Consider the following 11,750-nt stretch of genomic DNA (forward strand, 5'->3'; position numbering starts at 1 on the left):
TGCCAGCAGGACAGGAAGTGAGGGAAAATGTATCTAATGTAACCCCAGATAGCAAAAAAAAACAAAACACAACAACGGGTTGGTACTGTCTATAATCCTTCCTATAGTTGGTACTCACATTGCAATACTGGTTACAATGCAAAATTGGACTCATGTTAAGTTTTTCTTGGTTGCTTATAACTAAGGATGAGCTCAGGCATGTTTGGACATGAGTCTAAACCCACCCGAGCTATCCCACTGGGAAACTGTCAAAGCAGACAGCCAATCATAGGCAGACGAGACATTTCCCCACCTTGCAGCTGAACGTATGTAAGAGGCGTGTATACATTGGCTTTGATAGCTTAGGAAGTTCAGACCCCTCTCAGAACATGCTTGAGCTCATCTCTGCTTGTAACCCTTACATCACCCTTCCCCAACCCACCTTTCCCCTTCTACCCTACTTGCAACCAGAGGCGTAGCTTAAAGCTTGTGGGCCCCGATGCAAAAGTTGACCTGGGCCCCCCCCACTACCACCCACCACTTCCACCGCGTGTGCAGATACACCCACCGCACGCCAAGATACTCAAAGTGGCTTAAGAGTTTCGAGTTCCCAAAGTTCCTCCTTACATTAGAGGACAGGAATCACCCCTGGAGAATCAGAAGACAGGGATCACCGCTGGAGAATCAGAAGACAGGGATCACCGCTGGAGAATCAGAGGACAGGGATCACCGCTGGAGAATCAGAGGACAGGGATTACCGCTGGAGAATCAGAGGACAGGGATCACCCCTGGAGAATCAGAGGACAGGGATCACCCCTGGAGAATCAGAGGACAGGGATCACCCCTGGAGAATCAGAAGACAGGGATCACCCCTGGAGAATCAGAGGACAGGGATCACCCCTGGAGAATCAGAAGACAGGGATCACCTCTGGAGAATCAGAGGACAGGGATCACCCCTGGAGAATCAGAAGACAGGGATCACCCCTGGAGAATCAGAGGACAGGGATCACCCCTGGAGAATCAGAAGACATGGATCACCCCTAGAGAATCAGAGGACAGGGATCACCCCTGGAGAATCAGAAGACAGGGATCACCCCTGGAGAATCAGAGGACAGGGATCACCCCTGGAGAATCAGAGGACAGGGATCACCCCTGGAGAATCAGAGGACAGGGATCACCCCTGGAGAATCAGAAGACAGGGATCACCCCTGGAGAATCAGAGGACAGGGATCACCCCTGGAGAATCAGAAGACAGGGATCACCCCTGGAGAATCAGAGGACAGGGATCACCCCTGGAGAATCAGAAGACAGGGATCACCCCTGGAGAATCAGAGGACAGGGACCCCTGGCAGGTCATTTTTTGGCAGAGCTCCTCTCCCATTCCAGCACTGTAAACAGCTCCCCCACACACACACTCACTACACAAGGCTGAAATCACATTCCTTTACACACAGTCTGTCAGCCTTCACAGGGTGTATCTTGCTTTTTATGTTGCCCTTCTGACCTATGAAATTCCCTGGTCGGAAGGGCAGAGTAGTTGCAGTAGGCAGATACATCCTGTGAAGATCATGGCTGACTGGCTGTGTTGTAAAGGAATGTGATTTCCGCCCTGCGGAGGAGGAGCAGTATAGAGTGCTGTACTGGGAAAGAAGCTCAGCAGCGGGGCATAGCATCCAGGGTGGAGGGGGTCATCAGGGGGTTTTGGGGGCAATGCAAAATCTGGAGCCTGTAGCCACTCAGGAGGTGTTAAGGGATTTGTTTTAGCATTTTCTGAAGGTTTCTCTGTCAGTGTTGGCAGGTGTTGGGGGAAGGTCACCTCCCGGAGGTGTGTGTCTTTTCCCCAGTTGTCAAAGAAGTGGGGTAAGCAGACATCCCCGGGTGGGTACAGGGAATCCCAGCTAGTGACTAGAAGACACTGAGCAGTGTCATATCTCACCAGTGACATCAGTCCCATCGTGGCTACAGGACGGCACTCTCCTCCTCTTAACTTGGTTACCATTCCATGTTGCCAGCACACAGCACAGACACTTCCCGATCCTGGGCTGTTCTCACCTCTCTCCATTCAGGAAATGGCTCACAGCTTCTCCCCAGCCAATGAGAACAGAGGGGTGTGGACTGTGGAAGGCAAAGTGGAAGCCCAGTACTGGAGCATGGCTGTGGGGCCCTAGGGCATATCAGAGCTGGACTTTGTGGAGGATATGATAATATGACAGGGAGGCTGCAGGGGCTGGGTTGCGATTGTGACCCCTGCAACCCCTTATGCTACGCCCATGCTTGCCACCCCTTTCCTATCTCTATATTTCTTTTCCAATTTTTTTGGCTTATTTCTTGGGGATGCTTGGAATAATATCCTAACAAATGTAGAGAGACTGTATAGAACACTCAATCAGAGATTTCGATGTTGTATGAATAAAAAAAGGAAAGGCACTATGATGTAATGTCATCTTTTATTGTTCTGTAACTACCATCTTTGTATCTACCAGCTTTGCTCATAACTATTATTTCCACAGTACTTTGTATGTATCCTTTAACCCTTTCCCGCTCTAGACAAAACTAAGAAAAAAGTTTTGTTTGGATATATACTTTAAAGCGGAACTAAACTGTATCTGAGCTCCACAAACCAAAAACACCATTTCATAAATTTTTAATATTCAAAGCAAACTCCATCCATTCATTCATGTCTCCATGCTTTACGTTGTTGAGAAATTGCTGTGAAAAAACACCCCCTAGCATTTTTAGCTGTAGCCATCTTGAGTAAGAGCAAATGATTCACGTAGCATTTACCCCCTGGAATCAATCTGTCCTTAGCTCAGGCATGCAGGCAGGAGAATAGGAGAATGTACTTAGATGAGAAAACCCTTCCTCCCATAATAGAAAAAAAAAAATAAATGCCATGAAGACTCCTGGGATGTATGACATCATTTTGGTCCAGGCCAGGAACCAACTAAAGAAATGTAGAAAAAAAATGAAAACAAGTAAATATAATATATCTTCCTATCTATTTACTAAGGCTAGCAGCACAAGGTATAAAAATAGTTAATGTTGATTGAGAGGGTTTAGTTCTGCTTAAAAGTATAGTCAAAGCTCGCTGGATCACAGGAGTGCAGTTTGTTCCGCACTCCTGTGACTTGTTCTCAGCAGACAGCGGGTTGACGTCACAGAGCCGGTCCAGGCTGGGGCAAGATTGCAACAATGAAGTCAGGATCCGCCCACATGCCTGTAACGGGAGCCGCTGAGAGCCTGAGCCGGCTCCAGTGAGCGAGGGGTTGGGGCAGAGCAGACAGCAGTGACTGGCAGCCACCAGTTCTCTGCTCAGGGAGCTCTGAGAAGCAAGCGATCAGCGTTGTTTGATCGCTTGGTTCTCAGTCTTAGAGCCGGCGGGGGACAGAGGTCTGACTAATATCAGTACGTTTCTGACCGATATCGATTATTTGAAAAATGTGAATATCGCCCATCAATATTCGGCCATTCCGATAATCGATCTACCTCTAGCGCGTGGGAGGCGCGTTCTGGGAGGATGCCCTTTAAGAACGAGAGAGCCACGCTGTAGCCACCTTTCGGCTATAGCGCGATATTAATGTGGTTAAAGTGGTCCTTTACAGGACTGCATGAACAAAGTACAGAGCTGTCACAATTTACAGCAACAGCATTACTTAAACAGCCGTCCTTAAACTGACTTTGATTGGATGATGTCACCAGCGTGCTGCAGACAAAGGGAAGCATTTCCTCCATCTGCTCCCAACAGCAACATTGTAACTTTGTAGCAATTCACAAGGTGAGAGGCTGCAGCAGGGGACTAACATGTGCCAAGCATTTGTGAACACAGCAAAACAAAACAACTGCATGGACACCAGGAGTTACATGACATCTCTGAGCCGGCAGTACAGTCCAGCAAGAAGGTGAAGATAGCATGTTCGTTTCTTTTCAGAAATGTCTTTTAGGTAAATGATATATAATAAATAAGAGGAATCCATCAAGACATAAATGTGGCAGCTGTTGTTTTTTTTTTTGGAGGTGCCAGTTCCATGCCGCTTACACCTTTAGCGTTTATTCTGAGGATTTCCTGTTGAAATGTGTACTTGCTGGATATACACCGCAAAATTGAAATGGTGCATTTGCAAAAGAAATAAAAAAAACATAACTCACTTCCGCATTAGGATGCCATTCCCACCAAGCTTCAGGTCACGATTACAAGCCAAAATGTCACGGACACAGTCTCCTTTTATACATGCCAATTATGGCTGGTACACACTTTCTGAATATCGGCCAGTATCAGTAGAAACCGGCCAGCATTCGAACTAGAGTGAACAGCAGCCGGCTTTTGCCAAGCAGGCATGCTGGAAAACCAGCATCTGATTAGCGCTCGCAGCCAATGTCTGCAGTGGCGTCTCCAGCTTTCATATTTAGGGGGGGCACATGGGGGGACAGGGACAAAAGTAGGGGGGCAACTATAAAATGCAATGACATATATTTTATATATATATATATATATATATATTTATATTCTGGGGCCCTTTACTACGATCCCACAATGGGCCCTTTCACATGTTCTGCAGTGAGCTCCATTCCTACTGTATTGGGGCCCCCCAGGGTGGCAAAAAACAAGAGATATATGTCACCAGCATACCAAGAAAATATAAGAGTCCAAAGCAGTGGGAGAACTATCAGGGTTGCAAAAGTTGTTTTGCCACCGGGCCCTGGTGTTCTGCCACTGTGGGGTTCCCCAGCCTCCTCTTGCTGTCTTGCCCCTGCTATTGACAGCGCTGGTCTGGCATCTCTTGGAATTTACAGGCTGGTTCTCCTGTCCTAAGGATGGGAGAAATCAGTCTGTTTTTTCAGCAACTGAGAGTCCTGGTGGAGTCCTTCCTGCAACTCGCTCTTCTCCCTGCCAATGAGGATGCAGGGGAGGGAGCAGATCGGGCGGCCGTGGTTGTGTGAGCGCTCGCATTATGCAGTGTCAGCGAGCAGAGGGAGGGAAGAGGAATCACCCGCAGGAGCTGACTGGGGACGCTCTCCCTCTTAGACATTGCCTTTTTGTAAAAAAAAATACATTTTTTAATTGGGGGGCACATGGTGGGGCACAGTATAATGCTGGGGGGCCAGGGCCCCCTCTGGCCCCCCCTAGGGACGCCACTGAATGTCTGCAAGCACTGACTGGTGTGTTCTGGGGGGTGGGGGGGGCATTCCCCTTTCAGAACACAATAGCTCAGCAGGGAGGGAGCTGTACTAACAATCGCATAGTTAGTATAGTGAGCGCCTCTCAAGCTTTTTTTTTTTTTGGTTCAGTCCACTGGGTTGAATGAGAAAAAAATGGTAAGTGTGCACTAGGCTTTAGGATGCAGCTATATCAGTATGCACAAAATAATGCATATAGCTTAAAGCATAAAAAAAAAAAAAAAAAAAAACGGAATCGCAACAAGTCTCTACAAAACACTTTATTAAAGTGGTAGTAAAACCCACCTTGTTTTCTTGTACCTACAGGTAAGCCTATGATAACCACCTGCTTACTGGGCACTTAACACCCCCTTCCTGCCCAAAACAATTTTCAGCTTTCAGCGCTGTCACACTTTGAATGACAATTGCGCAGTCATGCAACACTGTACTCATATGAAATTTTTATCATTTTTTCACACAAATGGAGCTTTCCTTTGGTGGTTATTAATCACCTCTGCGGTTTTTATTTTTTGCTAAACAAACAAAAAAAGACAGAAATTTTTGAAAAAAAAAAAAAAAAACATGTTTCATAGTTTGTTATAAAATTTTGCAAACAGGTAATTTTTCTCCTTCATTATTGGTATGTGCTGATGAGGCTGTGCTGATGGGCACAGATAAGGTGTTACTGATGGGCACTGATAGGTGGCACTGGTAGGTGGCATTCATAGGCAGAACAGGTGATGAGGCACAGATTGGTGAAATTTATAGGTGGCACTGTGGGCACTGATAGGTGGCACTGTGGGTACTGATAGGTGACACTGTGGGCACTGATGAGTGGTACCGTGGGCACTGGTAGGCGGCACTGTTGTGCACTGGTAGTACAGTGGTAGATGGCACTAGAAGGTGGCACAGATGACTCTGCAGAGGCTCTCCACGATCAGGACCGATGTCCCTCTCATAGCCACCGGTGATCGGCTTTTTTTTTTTCCTCCTCGCGCCATCAGCTCGAGGGGAAAAAATAGCGGATTACCGACTCTGTTTACATCACATGATTAGCTGTCATTGGCTGACAGCGGATCACATGGTAAGGGGTTTCGCTGATCACAGAGCGCGCCATGTGCACCGGAGGCTGCCTGAGCACGGGAGGACGTCCATTGACGCCCTCCTGGCAAAGCAGGTCCGCGCTGTAGCCGTCATTCGGCTATAGTGCGGATGGGAAGAGGATAAGGCTTACCTGCAGGTACAGTAAGTAAATATCTCCTAAATGTACACTGTTTAGGAGATATTTACAATAGCAGCAGCCAGTGACATCACCAGCGCATGCGCACTGCGCTCTCAATGTGGATGGTGTGCCGTCCATTGAGAGCGCCATGCCGCGGTCGTGACGTCCTTGCGGCTCAGCCATTTAAAGTTACATAGTTGGTGAGGTTGAAAAAAGACACAAGTCCAACCTGTGTGCGTGCTTAAATACATACATACATACAACTGTATGTTGTGGTCATTTATGTGCCCATCTAATAGTTTGTTGAAATTATCGATGCTCCCTGCTGAAACTACTGCTTCTGGAAGAAAATTCTACATCCTTACCGCTCTTACAGTAAAGAACCTCTACGCAGTTTAAGGATAAACCGCTTCTCTTCCAATTTTAGTGAATGGACACATGTCTTTTTAAAATCCCTTGCGCTGAAAAGTTTTATCCCTATTGTGGGGTCAATAGTACGGTATTTGTACATTGAAATCATATCCCCTCTCAAGCATCTCTTCCCCAGAGAGAATAAATTCAATGCTTGCAGTGTTTCCCCATAGCTGAGACCCTCCAGCCCCTTTATTAGCTTTGTTGCCCTTCTCTGGACTCTCTCCATTTCCAGCACATCCTTCCTGAGGACTGGTGCCCAGAACTGAACGACATACTCCAGGTGCGGCCGGACCAGAGTCTTGTAGAGTGGGAGAATTATTGTTTTATCTCTTGAGTTAATCCCCTTTTTAATGCATGCCAATATATTGTTGGCTTTGCTTGCAGCAGCTTGCCAATGCATGCTATTGCTGAGCCTGTCATCTACCAAGACCCCCAGGTCCTTTTCCATCCTAGATTCCCCCAGAGGATCTCTTCCTAGTGAGTACCTTGCATTCATATTTCTGGTACCCAAATGCATTATTTTAAATTTTTCAACATTTACAAGAATGCAAAGCCCACGAACCTGGAACCTGGAAGGAAGACCAGAGAAGATGAAAGCTCTGTCAGCGGTGACAGCTCACTGCTGGAGGACTTCGTTCTAAGGTAAGTCTTTCATAATGTGCTAGTATGCAATGCATACTGGCACATTATGCTGTTATCCTGCAGGGGACTATTTTTTGTTTTTTTTGTGCGTTACTACCGTTTTAAAACACTTTATTAAATAATTAACAAAATACATTTAAGGCCCCTTTTCACACGGGCTGTCCGATCAGTTTTTTTAGGAGGACCTGATTGGACCCTGCATTGTCCTCTATGAAGTGGCGGATGTCAGCAGACACATGTCCGCTGACACCCGCCACCATTCGCTCCGATCCTGCCCGCCAAAAACAGAGGGATAGTGGTCCTATTCTCCATCCGTCCGGGGGATCGGATTGGATGGCATCAAATGGAAACGGACAGGTGGTCCGTTTCCATCTGATTGCTCCAAAGAGGAGAGCGGGACTGTTTCCGTGTCAGGTCTGCACAGCAAAACGGACATGGACCTGTCACCTGCCTGCTCAAATAGGATCTGTGGCACAATCCCCCACTGAGCAAGCAGCTTCCGCTCAGCGGAGCCGCCCGTGTGAAAGGGGCCTTATTGTGCAAGATTTGCTGTGCTTCCCTCTTTTTCATTGGCAAAGAAAGAATACAATAATAAAAGACATTGAGTTGGTGAATCCTAGTTTGCAGACTACTTTTGACCATTTTTACTATAATGTAAACAATAACAATTAACCACAATATAATGCATGAATCTGTTGAAAATTAGTTTAAATCCAAACTATTTAATTTATGTAATGCTTGTTTACATTATTTCTTTTAAAAAAATACTATTTTCTTTTCTTTTTTTTAACACCTTCCTGCCCGGCCTATAGCAGAATGACTGCCTGGGGGGTTCCATTGTACTGACTTGACGTCATTTGATCAGTGATGCCAGCGTCTATTAGTATTGCCAATTAGTGCTGCCTTTCAGTGCCCATCATTGATACCTGTCAGTGTCTCCCCATCAGTGCCCATTAGTGCCACCTATTGGTGCCCATCAATGCTGCATAATTGTGCCTTCCCATCAGTGCCCATCAGAACAGTGTACAAAGATACTGAAGGCCAGGACAACCCCTCCCCTATCCAGCATACCTCAGTTTGTAGAAAACAGTACCCAAAAGCATGATTGTAAACACAGAGGGGGTGAAACCTGTGTCCATTAGTGGTCTACAAGAAAATAGGTCTAACCTCAGGTGGCAAGTCCCTGTTCTTGGCAGAGGATACCTGCAGCAGCACAGTATTGTATTCTACCTACCAACAGCCTAGGGAGACACCGGGCCCTCCTATGATATTACCAGCAAAGCAAGGACAGAGAGCACCGGAATGTATGAATGAGCACCTTCTCCATGTCCAGAAACTACCAGCTGAGAGGAACTGGTTTCCAGAGGATTGCCCTTAAAGGGAACAACGTGGGTCAGACTTTGTCTCGTGGTATTGTCCACCACAAGTCCCAGACTAACTGTTTAGAATCAAAGAGGACTCCTGCTCCCCCTCGGCAGTGAAGACAGCATGAACCCACAATGCAAAAAAAAAAAAAAAAAAAATTTTGGAGGACCAGAATGCAGCCCCAGAGACAATAATTCTCCAATGAGAAAAAACCCCTGGAGATAGGGGAGATGAGTCCATATCAGCTATCTGATAGGGAGGCTGAGTGTTCACACCAGGGACTACCTGATAATAGAGGTAGACTGCTCAGCAGAGAATGTGGAAAAGGAAGACTGAGAAGAGATGGGAGAAAAGAAGGCATTTTCAGGTGAAAGGTGCTTAACACCCAACGCACCTGCAAAGAAGGAGAGAAGAGAAACTCCCTGTCTAGACAAAGGACCTGGAGGTACACATGCTGTAGACCTTCCCAAAGAGGAAGTATATTGGCTACATTCTCCTACAGGTGAGATTTCAGTGATAAAACCTGACAAAGCTAGGTCCAGCCAGGCCTTGAAGATGTAAATCCCGACAGGTATATTTTGTCCCCTAAGGGCCAAGTTGAGGACAGAAGGTCATATGAGTGTCCCACAATGGGGATGCCAGGAAAACGACTGGGCCAGACACCAAGGTCAACACTCCAGAGATTTATCATCCATGAGCGACCCTGAAGAATTAGAGGCCTATCAGGTTGAAGGACAGTCAAAGCTGGTAGGTCAGAGGATTAATAGGTCAGAGGATTCTTCTGGAAGGGAAGACATTGAGACATACTATATACTAGGTGCCACTGAGCCTTACATGCCTGGAGGGAAGAGAATTTTCCTGAAGAAAAGAGAGGCAGCCTGCATAGGAACTATAGCAATTGTTGCTGGGGATTGGAGAATCCAAGGGGACCTGGGAAGGTATATTAATCTGTGTGGTGGCTCAGAGAAGTAGAGAGTGGGTAGCTGAAGACCCTGCCAGAGACAGGGATTAGCCTCTTAGCCTAAAGGGATGCTCTCTGCACCTGAATGCCTGAAGAGCAAACTACCCTAGTACCAACAAGAATTAGCAACCAGTCTCGCACTTGGAAAAGCAAGGGTGCACCTTAATGCTAAATGTTTCACAGATGGTTTAGCAGGTTTTTTGCTGATACCATTATGGACTGTTAGAGAACCAGACGCTGACGGTCTGGGAACACCTACTCCAGAAGTAGATTGGGAAGAAGAATCGGCCTTTCTTGAGCTTCTTACCTTCAGGCAGGTGTACGCTGTGTGCATCTGTATGAACAGACCCAAAATAGAACACAAGTTTAGATGTGTTTAACAAACCATTGCAAATAAAGCACAAGACTCTACACCCGCTCTATCAGGAAGAAATTCCTGATTTAAGGAGGATCTCCAACTTCTGGTCAGTAGAATTAAAGTGGAGCTCCACCCAAACAGGGAAGCTCTACTTGTTCGCACCCTCCCCCACCACATTTGGAACTTTTTTTTTTTTTGGGGGGGGGGAGCGGGTATCTGGTTTTGACAGTTACCTGCTCCCACTTCCAGGTAAGATCGCCGAGTATTTCATCCCTCCTCCTTCCCCCCGCTGCCTTCTGGGACACACACACAAGTCCCAGAAGACAGTGGGACCATTCAGAAAGCAAAGCACGACTCGTGCATGCACAGTAGGAAACCGATTGCGAAGTCTGAAGGCTATTCAGAGGGTGTTAGGAGCTGGAATACTGACAATTAGGGGAAGTAACAGTGCCCCATCATTGGTGTCAGTGGGAGGAATAGTGCCCCATCATTGGTGTCAGTGGGAGGAATAGTGCCCCATCATTGGTGTCAGAGGGAGGAATGGTGCCCCATTATTGATGTCAGTAGGAGGAATATTGCCCTATTATTAGTGCCAGTAGGAGGAATAATGTCCCATCATTGGTGTCAGTAGGAGGAATAGTGCCCTATTATTAGTGCCAGTAGGAGGAATAATGTCCCATCATTGGTGTCAGTAGGAGGAATAGTGCCCTATTATTAGTGCCAGTAGGAGGAATAATGTCCCATCATTGGTGTCAGTAGGAGGAATAGTGCCCCATCATCAGGAATGGTGCTCTATTATTGGTGTCAGTCTGAAGAATAGTCCCATGTATTACGAGGTGGACTAGTGCCAATTGTTGATATAAGGGGAAGGAATAGTGTCCCATCAATGGTGTCAGTGGAAGGAATGGTGCTCCACTGTTGGTGTTCACGGGCCGGATAAAGGCAAGGAAAGGGCAGCAGTTTGGAGACCACTGTCCTAGGACACTAGAAATAAAAAAAAAAAAAAAAAAAAAATGGAGGCTTGCTGGGTAGAGGAGGGGTTATTCTGGTCTGGCCTACATTTTTTTTGTTTGCCAGGGTTCACTGCTCATGTAGATGGCAGTATAACCCAACAGTATATGACCTCCTGTGTCCCTCAATGAACAAGAACGAACAAGTATTTCTAATGTCTCTCAACTATATTTTATGTTTAAACAAAGGGGTGGTGTGATGAACAGAATCTTGACATGGATGGCATAGGATGGCTTTAAACAAACATTAAAAGAAAAGAAAAATCACACAAGATCAGTGTTTCAGTGTTTTATTCCTCCTGTTACATCATCCAGTGACTCCATCCAGTGAATAGCCAGACAGGGTTCAGTTATTAGCAATACAGGCAGTTCCCTGTGTACATCCAAGCATTATAAACACAGGAAAAATGAGCCAGACCTATCAGAAAACAAAACTATATAACAAGTCGACGTTATATCCTAACAAACCTCTCACTTGCATTGCTATAGAGATTCATTGTGGGCTTACAAACAACTCCCTTTCCAAGATACTTTGGAGATATATAATAGAGCATGCTCTGGTAAAAAGGGTCAATGCAGGACATTTCAGTTCTGAGTGCGTACCGGTGGGCAGAATCCATTCAACAGATCCTAGCTTCCACTCAC

The sequence above is a fragment of the Aquarana catesbeiana genome, linkage group LG12 (genome assembly GCF_042186555.1).
Source record: "Aquarana catesbeiana isolate 2022-GZ linkage group LG12, ASM4218655v1, whole genome shotgun sequence".
Taxonomy (NCBI): domain Eukaryota; kingdom Metazoa; phylum Chordata; class Amphibia; order Anura; family Ranidae; genus Aquarana; species Aquarana catesbeiana.